General features: G+C 39.9%; 1 protein-coding gene across 3 annotated transcripts in view; it reads left to right on the top strand.

Moving 5' to 3' along the window:
* TMEM135 (transmembrane protein 135) overlaps window positions 1–14,727 on the top strand; it is a 260,384-nt gene that overhangs the window by 202,890 nt on the left and 42,767 nt on the right. The gene's annotated exons all lie outside the window — the stretch shown is intronic.

Here is a 14,727-nt window from a genome sequence, read left to right as displayed (position 1 = left end):
TGATGAACCAACATGTGCCTGGATAGGGGTAAATAAAAACATACACGAAAATTGCATACATGAGTGGCACAGAAGATTAGGGCACGCAAATTTTGAGAAAATTAAAAACACCCCAAAGTATAGCAAAGATTTAAAACTAACACATTGTGAGCATGTGGATGAGTGTGATGCATGCTATAAAGCAAAAATGACAGTGGCAACCATAAATAAGAGCGTTGAAAGCACTACTACTGAACCTTATCAACTTATTCATGTGGATTTGGCAGGACCTCTCCAATGTTCGAAAGGAGGGGCAAGATTCTACTTAGTGATTGTAGATGATTTTTCCAGATTTACACATGTGTTTTTGTTGAAAAAGAAAAGTGAAGCAGAAGATAAATTACGAGCGTTTATACAGAGAACAGAGACACAATATGGGGTTGTTATTAAAAATATAAAATCAGACCAGGGAGGTGAATTTACAAGTAATTCATTGAAGACATATCTAGAAAAGAAGGGAATAATCCAATGTCTCACTGCTCCTTTCTCACCATCATCCAATGGGACTGCAGAGAGAAGGAACAGGTCTCTGCAGAATTCGATGAGAGCCATGCTGGCGGATGCAGACTTGAATAATACCTATTGGGGTGAATGTATTTTATATACTGCTTACATACAAAACCGCCTTGTACACAGAATAATAGGCATGTCTCCCTATGAAAAGCTGACAGGGAGAAAACCCAGGCTAACACATATTGAGCGTTTCGGAGCAAAATGCTGGGTGCATGTTTCTAGACAGAAAAGACATGGAAAATTGGCCCCAAGAGCTCAGGCAGGTCGTGTTTTGGGATTTCAGAATTCGTATTATAGAATCTGGGTACCTGAAAAGCAACAGGTAGTACTTAGCAGAAGCATAAAGGTAGTAGACCAACCATGGAAAAGTAGTCAAACAGTAGTGCTTGATGATGCAAGCAAACAGGAAGCAGCAGATGTTCCTTTTGGTCCGCAAATACCCTTAAGAGCTGCGTTAACTGATTTAATTAAGGGTGGCAAACGTAACATTAAAAGACTGAGGAGTGAGGACAAAATAATGCAAGATACAGAAGTACCAGGAACAAGTGCAGGAACAAGTGCAGGAACAAGTGCAGGATCAGGTGCAGGAACAATTAAAGATGAGAGTGATGAAGCAATGGAAATTGACAATGTCAGACATTCTACAAGATCAACAAAAGGAAAACCACCACATAGATTCACATTTAATGTAACACAAAACAAGGATGAGACAGATGAATATCCTTTAGAATGGGAAAAAGAAGGGCCAATAGACAAAGAAACTATGGATTTAATGTGGAAATACTGTATTGAAGAATGAGATGTTAAAGAATCTGAGAAAATAAAGTTAATGCTGAATAAATTGTATGAATAAAGAAACAAAACTGAAATGTTAATAGAGACTGTAATGAGAATGCGTAATGAGAAACAAAATGATGTGTATATATATGTGTATTGAAATTGTAATGTATAATTGAAAATAAGAGAAATGTAGTTTTGTGATCTGTGAGTCCCAGGTGGGGGCTGTTGGCCAGTAAAGCAATCTATGTGACTCACAGACAAAGGTTTTGCAGAGAAAAGGAAACCTGAAGAAAACGGGTTAACTTGAGCAACAGTGAGTGCCAGAGTTGTCAAGGCCAGCAGATGGTTGGCAAGGGCAACGGCTCTGATAAGAGCAGCTCTCGCAGAAGCTCTAGTGTGGGGGGAAAATTGTATGGAGAGAGGACTGCGTTTGAAACTTATTGTCAGTAAAAGACTCTTACAAAGAACTTTGCCTGGCCTGGATTATTTCTGGTTCTGCACAGCTCCAGAGTCGCTTCTCTGGACCGTATCAACGCACACGCGCCAACATTAACACCCCTTTTTCAGGATTTATGATGGCTTAAGCTGGCTTCATTTATGCCAGCCCAGCTAGGATTTACGCAAGTGTAGCTCAGCTGGATTTACTCCATATCCAACTCCCCACAGCCCAGTGTAAATGGAGTTGGATTGTGTCCTCGGGCGGTAATTAGTAAAAGAAACGTTCTTTAGTTCTGGGAGGAATTTAAAATCTTTGCATAGTTTACTAAAATATCAAATTTTGAAAAACAACCACAGAATCCTGCTGATTTAGCTTTAGATTTCAGTGGTATTGTCTAACCCAGGATCAAGTGGCATTATCTATACTAATCGTCTGGAAAAGAAATTTCAAGGGCTTTTAGCTACAGCTGTGGCCCAACTTCTTTAAGAGTGCTATTGTCAGTGCATCACTCCTGCTGCAGCATATATCCTCCATACAGCATCAAAAAGAGGATTAGACAAGAATGTGTTTTTGCTGTTGCTATTAATGGAAGAGAATGACTACTAGCCACAATGGCTGTGCCGTGCCTCCGTGGTCAGAGGCAGTATGCTTCTGAATACCAGTTGCTCAGGTCCTGCTTGTGGGCTTCCCATAGACATCCGACTGGCCACTTAGAACAGGATGCTAGGCTAGATGGGCCATTGGCCTGATCCAACAAGCTCTTGTATTCTTATGAAAAGGTCCATTGTAGCCATGGATGCGACAGTCATCTTATTCTGGCTTCATCAAATGGAAGGGTTGTGAAAGGAGGGTTTACCTTTCAAGTAAGCAGTAACCAAATGGGTCTGTGCGCTATCCAGGCATATAGGAATGTTTTACCCCCTGCACTGTGAAATCACTATTCTTGTCATCGGACAGGCAGTGGTTTGCGCTAAAAGGCATGATCCTCCTCTTGCCCGTCTGCTTTGGCATTTCAGAGGACAAACAAAGATTTTGTTTCATTTGGATTCAGGCACTGCATAGGTTCATTTCAACTTGAACAGCGTGTGTGTAGATGGATGTGTTCAAAAAAAAAAAAAAAGGTAAACAGTTCTTCAAAGTGAAAGACCTTATTCAGGAATCTTAAATCAAGGTCTGCATTAATCTTAAATCAAGCTCTGGATCAGGGCTTCAGATCTGATGTACTATGCTTAAGCCATCCTGGAAACAGAACAAGAAACAGAACAGGATAGAAGTGTGTAGATCTTTATGGGAACAAGAGTTTGATAGGCTTGCAGAGCAAGACCTGAGGGTGGGGGGAGACTTAACCTGCACCACAATGAATGTGTCTGTTAATGAAGTCTGCAAAAATGTTACTGTTGAAAGATGCTTTTAAAAATAAAGGATTTGATGCCTCCGTGAAAATATTGATAGTTGGCTTTTGCAAAGCCCTAGATACCAGCATCATGTCATCTTGTTCTTGCAATTGGAGAAAAGAAACAGATATATGTTGTGCTTGTACCACATTTGTGGCTAAGCCAATATTGTTGCAAGTCCAGGTAGCCCATCTGATGTGTTTGTTCTCTTATGTGAAAACAGGAGGCAAAATGAAGAGCAAGTCAGAACTAATATAAAGAAGACAACGGCCTACCAAAATTTAGCGATTTGTGCATGACCAGCAGCCAGTCTCTGGCCCATGTACTCCTCCTCTGTAGCTCAGCTGCAAAGAAGAGCGTGGAAGCTTTAGTTTCCAGAGTTTCTTGTTACATCTGAACTCGAGGAAACTTTGGTTAAACTATGGTTTGTTCAAAAAAGCCAGAATCAAATTGCAGTTTATGTTTTTAGTTTGTTCTCTAACCAGAGTTTAAATTAACCAGAGGTCCTTGAGACTGAACCTAATGAGACACTCTGGTTAGTTTAAAAGTGGAAACAGATGTTTCTGATCTCCTCATGGCTGTGCCAGAGGAAGAGAAGAGAAGTACACAGGGCCAAGGCTCACTGCTGCTCAAAGTCCTTGCTCAGCATTCCATTTCAACTGGGTCTGTGGTTCACTTGGATTTCATGTCAAACAACGGCTTGTGCATGTGAAAACTGGACTTGATTTGATGCACATTAAAGAAAGGCTAAGCAAATAAGATGAAGAATATATCTAAGACTAGCATTCAATTTGGAAACAATTTCAATTAATTAATTAATTAAAATATTTATAGCCTGCCTTTTCTGTCTTGCTTCCCAGAATTCCAAAACAGCTAACTGCATTTCCCCCCAACACATTCATCTAATATTGAAACAGCAAACATGGCCAAGGGAAAACAATTTTTATAGGCCAACCATCTTCAAGGCCTGCTACAATGAAGATGCTTCAGATATGCTTTTTTAATTTGGTATCAAAATGCCCTTAAGTAGGAGGCCCGATGAATCTCTTGCCTTGCAGCAGGGAGCTCCACAAACTAGGTGTTGTGAAGGGAAAGGTCCTGTCCCATCTTGCCACCAGCTATACTTCTGGCTGAACTTGGGCTGTGAAGGAGGACCTCTTCCAACATTCTAAGTGGATGGGAAGATGCCTATGGAAAGAGATGGCCCTTTCTAAGTATTCTGTGATACTTATCTCTGTTTCTGTGGGACCGTGAACAACAAGGATTGGCTGTGTACCAATGGAAGAGAATGTGGGCATCCATGCTGTCAGTCTTGGTGGGATTTCTATCCGTTCTTGTTTTCAGTAGGCAAGTAGAACCATATTTGACTCTCTCATCAGCAGTTGTACAAAATACAGACCAGACTGTTGACTTTTAAAGACAGAGCTAAGCAGCAGTGGAAGCCTGGCTTCTAGATTACATTTTAAATTTTATTTCCATAGCTGCTTTATTAAGTTAGATGTGTGTTGTAATGTCTGAGGCTTTTGTTCAAAGCCCTGCTTGAGTCCCCTGTTGGTTTGCTGTTTGAAGGTGGAAATGAGATCTCTCTACAAGATGCGCTAACACTGGGACCTTACCAAACATTGGGTGGTTTATTACAGGAGCGGCAGCAGGACCTGATTGTAACCTGCTTTGCCATTGGAGGATAAGAAAGCAATTTCTTTTGTGTGAAAAAAGGAAAATATTTACTTTGTGAGGATGCCAGTTCATATATTCCTGGATGTTATGCAGACCACCCAGGTCCCGAAGGCCCCTGATTTAGTCCTCTGAGATCTAAATAGGTCGAGCCAAAGCCTGAGCTCTTTGTTCTGCCCAGCTAAGCTTTTTGAATCTGGAAGCGCCAGACATAGCTTTCATTCGGTTTCTTGAATGTTCTTTAAAGAAGGCTTTTGGGGTGGGGTGGGGATTGAGCACAAAGGGATGACAGGAAGGTGAAAATATCCAGTTGACAAAATTGGTTGCAGTCATGCATTCAGTTACATGTGTTTACATTTAATTGAAACCAGTGGAGCTTCCTTGCTTACAGTTGGGTACAGAGTCAGGATTATTATTTTTGCTTTTGAATGTTTTATTTGTAGTTGGATCTGTTGCTCTTCAATGAAATTTGATTCATTTTGCTGGAAGTTTATACCTGAATCTGGAAACCTAGTAGGCAGCTATATGTACAGTGTCTGTTCCAGAGTAAATTAAGTGCTGGCAGGGCCAGCTCCAGATTCAAGGGGGCTGTGAGCAAAGTGCCCTGTGGTGGGTCCCCTCCTACATCAGAGGGCCTCCTCCAGCTGGAACTGGGGCCACCATTTTAATTTCCCACAATGCCCCTCCCCCAGTTTAGTGTGACTCTGGGGCATTGTGGGGAATTAAAATGACAGCTCATGGAGGCAGACACTCTTTGGATCTGGAAGTGCTAGACCTTCTGAGATTGATGTTAAGCCTGATTACTGGCATAAGTGCACAGATAACTACTGGTGGTGATTCTTATTTTAGTTTACCTAGACCAAGGAAGAGATGGGATACATAATCATTTGGTATAAAGTAGATAGATAGATACCCACCCCCACCCACTTCCACCCACACAAACAGTTGCTTTCATTCTTGTTAAACAAGGTGGACTTCTTTCCAACAATCCAACTTCAGTTTAGGAATAATGAAGAGGTGATCTAAATGGGCATACTATGAGACTTGTATACCCAGAGTATCCATGATGGGCTGTATGCAGGAAAATATGCCACCATGCGAGATGCTATCTACCAACTGTAGAGATCATATCACATCAGCGTTAAGAGAACTTGCTGGCTGATTGTTCTCGACTCAATTTAAAATGCTGGTTTTAACCTTTCAAAGCCCTACAACGATGTGAATTTCTCCTTCAGTTAAAGATCTGCTGCAGGGGATCTCCTCAGGGTGTTCACTGCAGCTCAAGTTAGGTGACTGGCTATTGGAAAGGTATTTTCAGTGTTGGCTCCCAAATTGCAAAACATGATCCCTAGATACAGTATGCATCTCTGGGTCCTTTTCATCCAACTCTCCCACAATTTTAAGGGCCATTTTGTAAGATTTGAGCCCTTTTAATTGCTCTTTCTTGTGTTTTTAATCAGTGTTACCAGCTGGTTTTTCATGTTTTTTTCCTGATATTTTTTGTAGTTCTATTTTTGTACTGTGTATGTATGGTTTAACTTTTAGTGTAAGCCACCTTGAGGCAGAACGCAAGAAGGTGGTATATGAATCCTTTAAATAAACAAATCAAAATGTGTAGAAATACATTAATAAAGTGGATGAAACCTTTTGCATGAAATTCATCTGGCCAACTCTGTCCCTTGTTTGAAATCAGGTGCCACTATAAATATACTTCGTAGTAGTTTCAGCATTCTTAGCTCTCATGTTCTCTGCCTGACTTTTGATTTGATATTAATTTCTGCTAAACTGCTGTCCGTTTTTGTTTTACCCCTAGAGGTTTGGGAATTCAAAAATATTCTGTCAAAATTTACTTAAAACGTCACTTCCTGAAGTGAAGTTTAAGTGCTGTGGGGTTTTTTATTTTGAAGATGTTTATTATATATTAGTTTGTTAGCTGCTATGGGAGCCTACCACTAGCTAGTCTGATAGGATATTAATGTTAAAATAAATCTATTGAACAACCTCTTTTTTATTTAAATCAGGTGTGTGTGTGTGGAGGGTTCTTCTCATTACGATTTGGGTGTTTTCTTTTCTTCATGCATTAGTCTTTATAGATGACCTATAACTATATAGTACTTCATCTCTACAATGCTCTTTTTTAAAAGCAGAATCTTATAAATCTGAAAGCATATTCATATCTTTTGCCTATGTAATTTTTCACAAATGCAATAGTGATTTATATTTGTGTATGTATAAATCTTAATACATATAAATATAAAGGATGTATTTTCTTTATCCCATGAGCAATGCTATTTGTGTGTGTGTGTCGTTTGGAAACAGCCAGCCCTGAATTGTTGTGTGTGTGTCCTTTCTTAATTACTGAAGTGTCTAGCAAATAATTACAAAGGTTTTAAGTGAAGGAGTAGAACGTCTGTCTCTGTTATGTGATTGATTTGAGGGCAAAGGTTGTGACCTTCAGGGTTGAGGATACTGTGTGATTTGTAAGAGTGCCACAGTCTTATCAGTCAGTTCCATTTAATCTGCGCTTTCCTGTTGAGGCTACAGGGCTAGTAAACAGTGGTCACCAGGGATGTTAATGTTCTCTGTGGGGCTTGTCCCTCTTTGTCACATTTTGTCAGTGCTTGAGCCCAACTCTTCAAAGTTGTCTTTCGATATAGACTCCTTACAGTTACCTGAGTCTGATTCTGGCATGGCAGACGGAGTTGTTACTGAGTAGTATTTATGTGCGATTTATTGTGCCTATTCAAGCTGGTGTCCAGCTGCTTGACTGTATATTTTTTTCTCCTTAAGAGGTCTACATATTGGATAGCATCTATGCAGGCACAGCAACAGTGGTGAAAAGAGATCCACGTATTTATTTATTTTTATTTATTAAATTTAAATTGCACACTTCCTCCCAAAAGGAGCCCAGACCAGCAAATACTTATGACGAAACCAAAACATTTCAGGCTGTTGAAATAATTTTTGAAGATTTGTCAGAATGATATTAGGCATAAAGAAAAGGATATTGAAAGGTATTGAAAATAAAACAGCCGATATCATAATGCCGTTGTATAAATCTATGGTGCGGCCGCATTTGGAATTCTGTGTACAGTTCTGGTCGCCTCATCTCAAAAAGGATATTATAGAGTTGGAAAAGGTTCAGAAGAGGGCAACCAGAATGATCAAGGGGATGGAGCGACTCCCTTATGAGGAAAGGTTGCAGCATTTGGGGCTTTTTAGTTTAGAGAAAAGGCGGGCCAGAGGAGACATGATAGAAGTGTATAAAATTATGCATGGCATTGAGAAAGTGGATAGAGAAAAGTTTTTCTCCCTCTCTCATGATACTAGAACTCGTGGACATTCAAAGAAGCTGAATGTTGGAAGATTCAGGACAGACAAAAGGAAGTACTTCTTTACTCAGCGCATAGTTAAACTATGGAATTTGCTCCCACAAGACGCAGTAATGGCCACCAGCTTGGATGGCTTTAAAAGAAGATTAGACAAATTCATGGAGGACAGGGCTAACAGTGGCTACTAGCCATGATGGCTGTGCTGTGCCACCCTAGTCAGAGGCAGCACGCGTCTGAAGACCAGTTGCCGGAAGCCTCAGGAGGGGAGAGTGTTCTTGCACTCGGGTCCTGCTTGCAGGCTTCCCCCAGGCACCTGGTTGGCCACTGTGAGAACAGCATGCTGGACTAGATGGGCCACTGGCCTGATCCAGCAGGCTCTTCTTATGTTCTTATGATAGTAAAAATATTCTGAACCTAATCTGGCCATAGCTATTGGAATGTCTAATAACAGTTAGTAGCCCTGATGAGTGACTCATCCAGTTTGAATGGGCATTGTGGGCCACATTCACCCCATACATTTATTCCATTCTTATTCCATTCATGGCTTCCCCCAAAGAATCCTGGGAAGTGTAGTTAGTGAAGGGTGGTGAGAGTTGTTACGAGACCCTGATTCTTTGGAGGAAGCCATGAGTGGAATAAGAGTGGAATAAATGTATGATGTTAATGTGCAAATGGCAACGTGTCCCCCAGATGTTCATCTGCACTGGAAATTATGCTCATAAATAGTGATGGGATCCGTTGGCTGTTGGCCGGTTCAAAAGCATTCTGTTGACCTAACTGGCTGGCATCGATTCAAGGTTGGGGGGTTGTTGGCTTGGAAAAATATCAATATTAATATTGATATTTTAAAAGGAAATATTGATAAATTATCATAATGTTTTAGAAAAAGGTGTTTTTTTTTAAATGGTAGTTTTAAAAAATAGTTGCGGAAATTCACTACATTAAAATTCAATCCTCAGTGATTGAGAATAAGTGAATGAATGGAAAATTCAGTTTCAAATTAGAATTGGGTGGAATTCTAGCACATCCCTACTCAGATCTCTCTTACTGGATCTGGGTGTCTGTATGCTGAGATGCTTTATAGAAGGGCATAATCTGTAAGCATGTTAATTCATGCCAGTGGAGTTCGTGCAAGACGGCATCACGCAGATCATCAAGATAATCTTTATTAATATAATATATTAACATATTGTTTTTTGTGTTGATTTCTGTTCATCTTTATTAATATAATATATTAACATATTGTTTTCTGTGTTGATTTCTGTTGTGTACATTGCTTTCAGATTCTTTTGAATATGAAGTGATTTGACATGTTCTGAATAAATAATAAAAATAAAAGTATCAAGGTAATTTTTCTAATACAGGTTTACTTTCCCCCCTTTTAAAAATAAATATATTATGAAATTCGTGTTTCTTAAATAAACATTATACAAGCAAGACAACTTAGGGTTCTACTACAGGAATTATTTGTATAGATGTGGTTTTAATAAGACACTTATATTTTGTTAAACTCAAGAGTAGTAATTTAGTATGTTGACAACCCAGGAGCATTCTCTCTAAAGAATGTGCCCTAAATATAGCTGCTCTTTCAGAAATTGAAATGTCCATTGATACTTAGAAAGACTCCTGTTCACATGTCAACTATGATTTGTAACATCCTAACCCGTGTTATGTATCCCTTCATTATTCTCAGTATCTGAGAAGCATAATTTGCAAAAAATATGGTTTTATGAACAGCAGCTCCTTATTTCTGGGGATTATATTTATTTATTTATAAGATTTCTTATCTGCCTGTCACCATAAGGTCCCAGGGTGGGTTCCAGTAAAATAATCCTACAGTTATAAAAACAAGTAAAACAGTTCCAAACCAAACCAAACCAGAAGGGTATAGACTAAATAAAAGACTTGGTCCCCACAAAACAAAATACGTTAACTGTCAAAGGTCAGGGTAAAGAGGTATGTCTTTAGCATGATACGGCAACAGCTGCACAACGAAGATCCCAGATACACCTCGGTGGGGAGGATGTTCCCCAATTTACGGGCTGCCACAGAGAAAGCCCTCTCCTGGGCCTCCATTCCCTGCACTTATGAGTGAAGTAAACCTCATTGATCCTGGGGTGGTCACCCAATCAATCTCCGCCTAAAATCCTACCTCAAGGGGTTTTGTGAGGCTAAACTGTGGAAGGAAGAAACCTGAGCTGATTGGAGTAAGGGGGTGTTTATAATAGATAAAACAAAGATTACTATGCAGTGTGGCATAGTGGTTAAGGTGTTGGACTACGACCTGGGAGACCAGGGTTTGAATCCCCACACAGCCATGAAGTGCACTGGGTGACCTTGGGCCAGTCCCTGCCTCTCAGCCTCATGAAAACCCTATTCGTAGGGTCGCCATAAGTCGGAATCGACTTGAAGGCAGTACATTTACATTTACTATGCAGTTGCACTTGTATGCTCCCAAGTAGCATGGTTCTTCCTTTTCAAAAAGGGCTACTGTGTGTACTATCCTCACCACATGAGTTCCATGTGTATGTCTTTTTGTGTACAAGATTCCCAGTTCAGTTCAGCCCTTGGCCTGCAGTTTGTTATTCAGTTTATTTATTAAAATATTCCCATCCAGCTGGCAATACAAGTATGACACAACAATTTCAAACAACCAGCATTACAGCTACAGCAAGAATATCAAACCACCAAAACAAGCAGGCCAGTACATTGATCAATGTAAGTGAAGTGCTGGCTGGAGCAGCCAGATCTTCACATCATATCAGATGACTACTCATGTCCTGCTTCTGCTGCATTATCAGCTGACAGCGCTGTGCTGTGGATGCATTCTGTCCCTTCTTTCTTTCACCAGTACTTTCAAGGGACAGTTCAGCTGCAGAAAGGGCTCACTCACGGTCAAACAACATGCAGTGCTCGGTTAGGGATGGACACATTTGTCAATTTCAGGTCCTAATTTTTCCAATCAGTTTGCCACATGTCTGCATCAGTTTGCAATTTCTTTTAATATAAAAAAGTTGTCAAAATTTTTTGTCAGCATTTCCGTGTGCATTTCTACTAACTTATACATTTTTGCAACCAGTGCTTGCAACGTAATGCATTTTATGTTTTATTTTCACTAATGCATAAATTTCTATTCACACTTTCCCATAATATACACATTTTTGTACACATTTTTTGGGGGGGGGGCTGGAGAACCGTTTTGCAAAATTTGGCAAAGTGCACATTTCAAAGGAAATCTCTGTATTTTAGCTTGCATATTATTTCACGAAGTGCAAATTAGACAGGTTCACACAAAGAGATAAACAGAACCAAACTTCTCCCTGCCCCCATCCCTACGCTCAGTTATTTGAATGTTTTCCATTTAGTTAGTTAACCTGAAGCAACCACGGCAAGCTGCAGTCTGGAACAGAAGATGGGCACTTCACTTTTTCCCTGTGGACATTTCCCCCCCTACTAAATATGTACTACCATTTTTACCCCATTGGGTGAGAAGCAGCTTGGAGAAGAGCGGGTGATTTTGATGAGAGAGAAATAATTCCCTAGAAAGTGTTAAGGCGCCTCCTGCCTCTTCAATCCCCCTGCCCACCTTCCGCTCCAGATTGCAGCTTCCCATGGCTGTTTTTAGATCTCCTGCACCCCCTCCTTGCTCCAGCTTGCTCAAAAAACATTAGCAAATCTTTCTTGACTGATTGTTTCCTGTTTGTCACAGCCAATTGTTTCCCCTGTCAAAAATGTTTACATTTGTACTTTCAGCATTTCAGAGAACAAATAGGATATATTTTATATCTTGAGTGATTCATAGTGGGGAAAGCTGAAAGTAATTGCAAAGAAGGAAAAAAGTGTGCAATATATAAAGTGTTATCTGTTGTTGTTGTTATGTGCCTTTAAGTCGACTACGACTTATGGCGACCCGATGAATCAGTGACCTCCAAGAGCATCTGTCATGAACCACCCTGTTCAGATCTTGTAAGTTCAGGTCTGTGGCTTCCTTTATGGAATCAATCCATCCCTTGTTTGGCCTTCCTCTTTTTCTACTCCCTTCTGTTTTTCCCAGCATTATGGTCTTTTCTAGCGAATCATGCCTTCTCATGATGTGTCCAAAGTATGATAACCTCAGTTTTATCATTTTAGCTTCTAGTGACAGTTCTGGTTTAATTTGTTCTAACAACCAATTATTGGTCTTTTTTGCAGTCCATGGAGCTCTCCTCCAACACCACATTTCAAATGAGTTGAGTTTTCTCTTATCCGCATTTTCACTGTCCAACTTTCACATCCATACATAGAAATCGGGAATACCATGGTCTGAATGATCCTGACTTTGGTGTTCAGTGATACATCTTTACATTTGAGGACCTTTTCTGGTTCTCTCACAGCTGCCCTCCCCAGTCCTAGCCTTCTTCTAATTTTTTGACTATTGTCTCCATTTTGGTTAATGACTGTGCCAAGGTATTGATAATCCTTGACAAGTTCAATGTCCTCATTGTCAACTGTTTTGTTGTTGTTATGTGCCTCCAAGTCGACTGCAACTTATGGCGACCCTATGAATCAGCGACCTCCAAGAGCATCTGTCACGAACCACCCTGTTCAGATCTTGTAAGTTCAGGTCTGTGGCTTCCTTTATGGAATCAATCCATCTCTTGTATGGCCTTCCTCTTTTTCTACTCCCTTCTGTTTTTCCCAGCATTATTGTCTTTTCTAGTGAATCATGTCTTCTCATGATGTGTCCAAAGTATGATAACCTCAGTTTCATCATTTAGCTTCTAGTGATAGTTCTGGTTTAATTTGTTCTAACACCCAATCATTGGTCTTTTTTGCAGTCCATGGTATCTGCAAAGCTCTCCTCCAACACCACATTTCAAATGAGTTGATTTTTCTCTTATCCACTTTTTTCACTGTCCAACTTTCACATCCATACATAGGGATCGGAAATACCATGGTCTGAATGATCCTGACTTTAGTGTTCAGTGATACATCTTTGCATTTGAGGACCTTTTCTGGTTCTCTCACAGCTGCTCTCCCTAGTCCTAGCCTTCTTTTGATTTCTTGACTATTGTCTCCATTTTGGTTAATGTCTGTGCCAAGGTATTGATAATCATTGACAAGTTCAATGTCCTCAATGTCAACTGTAAAGTTACATAAATCTTCTGTTGTCATTACTTTAGTCTTCTTGACGTTCAGCTGTAGTCCTGCTTTTGTGCTTTCCTCTTTAACTTTCATCAGCATTTATTTCAAATCATTACTGGTTTCTGCTAGTAGTATGGTATTGTCTTCATATCTTAAATTATTGATATTTCTCCCTCCAATTTTCACACCTCCTTCATCTTGGTCCAATCCTGCTTTCCGTATGATATGTTCTGCGTATAGATTAAATAAATAGGGTGATAAAATACACCCCTGTCTCACACCCTTTCCGATGGGGAACCAGTCAGTTTCTCCATATTCTGTCCTTACAGTAGCCTCTTGTGCAGAGTATAGGTTGCGCATCAGGACAATCAGATGCTGTGGCACCCCCATTTTTTTTAAAGCATTCCATAGTTTTTCATGATCTACACAGTCAAAGGCTTTGCTGTAATCTATAAAGCAAAGGGTGATTTTCTTCTGAAATTCCTTGGTCCGTTCCATTATCCAGCGTACGATTGCAATATGATCTCTGGTACCTCTTCCCTTTCTAAATCCAGCTTGGACGTCTGGCATTTCTTGCTCCATATATGGCAAGAGCCTTTGTTATAGAATCTTGAACATTACTTTACTTGCATGGGATATTAAGGCAATAGTTCGATACTGCATTCTCTGGGATCCCCTTTTTTTGGAATTGGGATGTATATGGAACGCTTCCAGTCTGTGGGCCATTGTTTAGTTTTCCATATTTCTTGACAGATTTTACTCAAAATTTGGACAGATTCAGTCTCAGTAGCTTGTAGCAACTCTATTGGTATGCCATCTATTCCTGGTGATTTGTTTCTTCCAAGTATTTTAAGAGCAGCTTTCACCTCGCATTCTAAAATTTCTGGTTCTTCATCATATGGTTCCTCTGTGAATGAATCTGCCATCCTGGCATCTCTTTTATAGAGTTCTTCAGTGTATTGCATCCATCTTCCTTTTATTTCATCTCGGTCATTCAGTGTGTTCTCCTGTTGATTATTCAACATCCCTACTCTTGGTTTAAATTTCCCTTTCATTTCTCTATTCTTTTGGAACAGGGCTCTTGTTCTACCCTTTTTGTTGTCCTCTTTCTATTTCTATACAGTAACTATTGTAATAGTCCTCTTTGTCCCTACGTACTAGTTGCTGTATTGTTGCATTTAGGGTTCTGACTGTGTTTCTGTCGCCTTTTGCTTTTGCTTTCCTTCTCTCTTTAACCATTTTAAGAGTTTCTTCAGTCATCCATTGAAGTCTTTCTCTCTTTTTAGCTAGAGATATTGTCTTTTTGCATTCTTCTCTGATAACATCTCTGACTTCATTCCATAGTTCTTCTTGTTCTCTGTCAACTAAGTTTAAAGCCTCAAACCTGTTCCTTATTTGATCTTTATATTCTTCTGGGATGTTATTTAAATTT

Source organism: Rhineura floridana, chromosome 5 (genome assembly GCF_030035675.1).
Source record: "Rhineura floridana isolate rRhiFlo1 chromosome 5, rRhiFlo1.hap2, whole genome shotgun sequence".
Taxonomy (NCBI): domain Eukaryota; kingdom Metazoa; phylum Chordata; class Lepidosauria; order Squamata; family Rhineuridae; genus Rhineura; species Rhineura floridana.
Note: the sequence above shows the minus strand (reverse complement) of the source record. Positions and strands in the feature narration are given on the sequence as shown.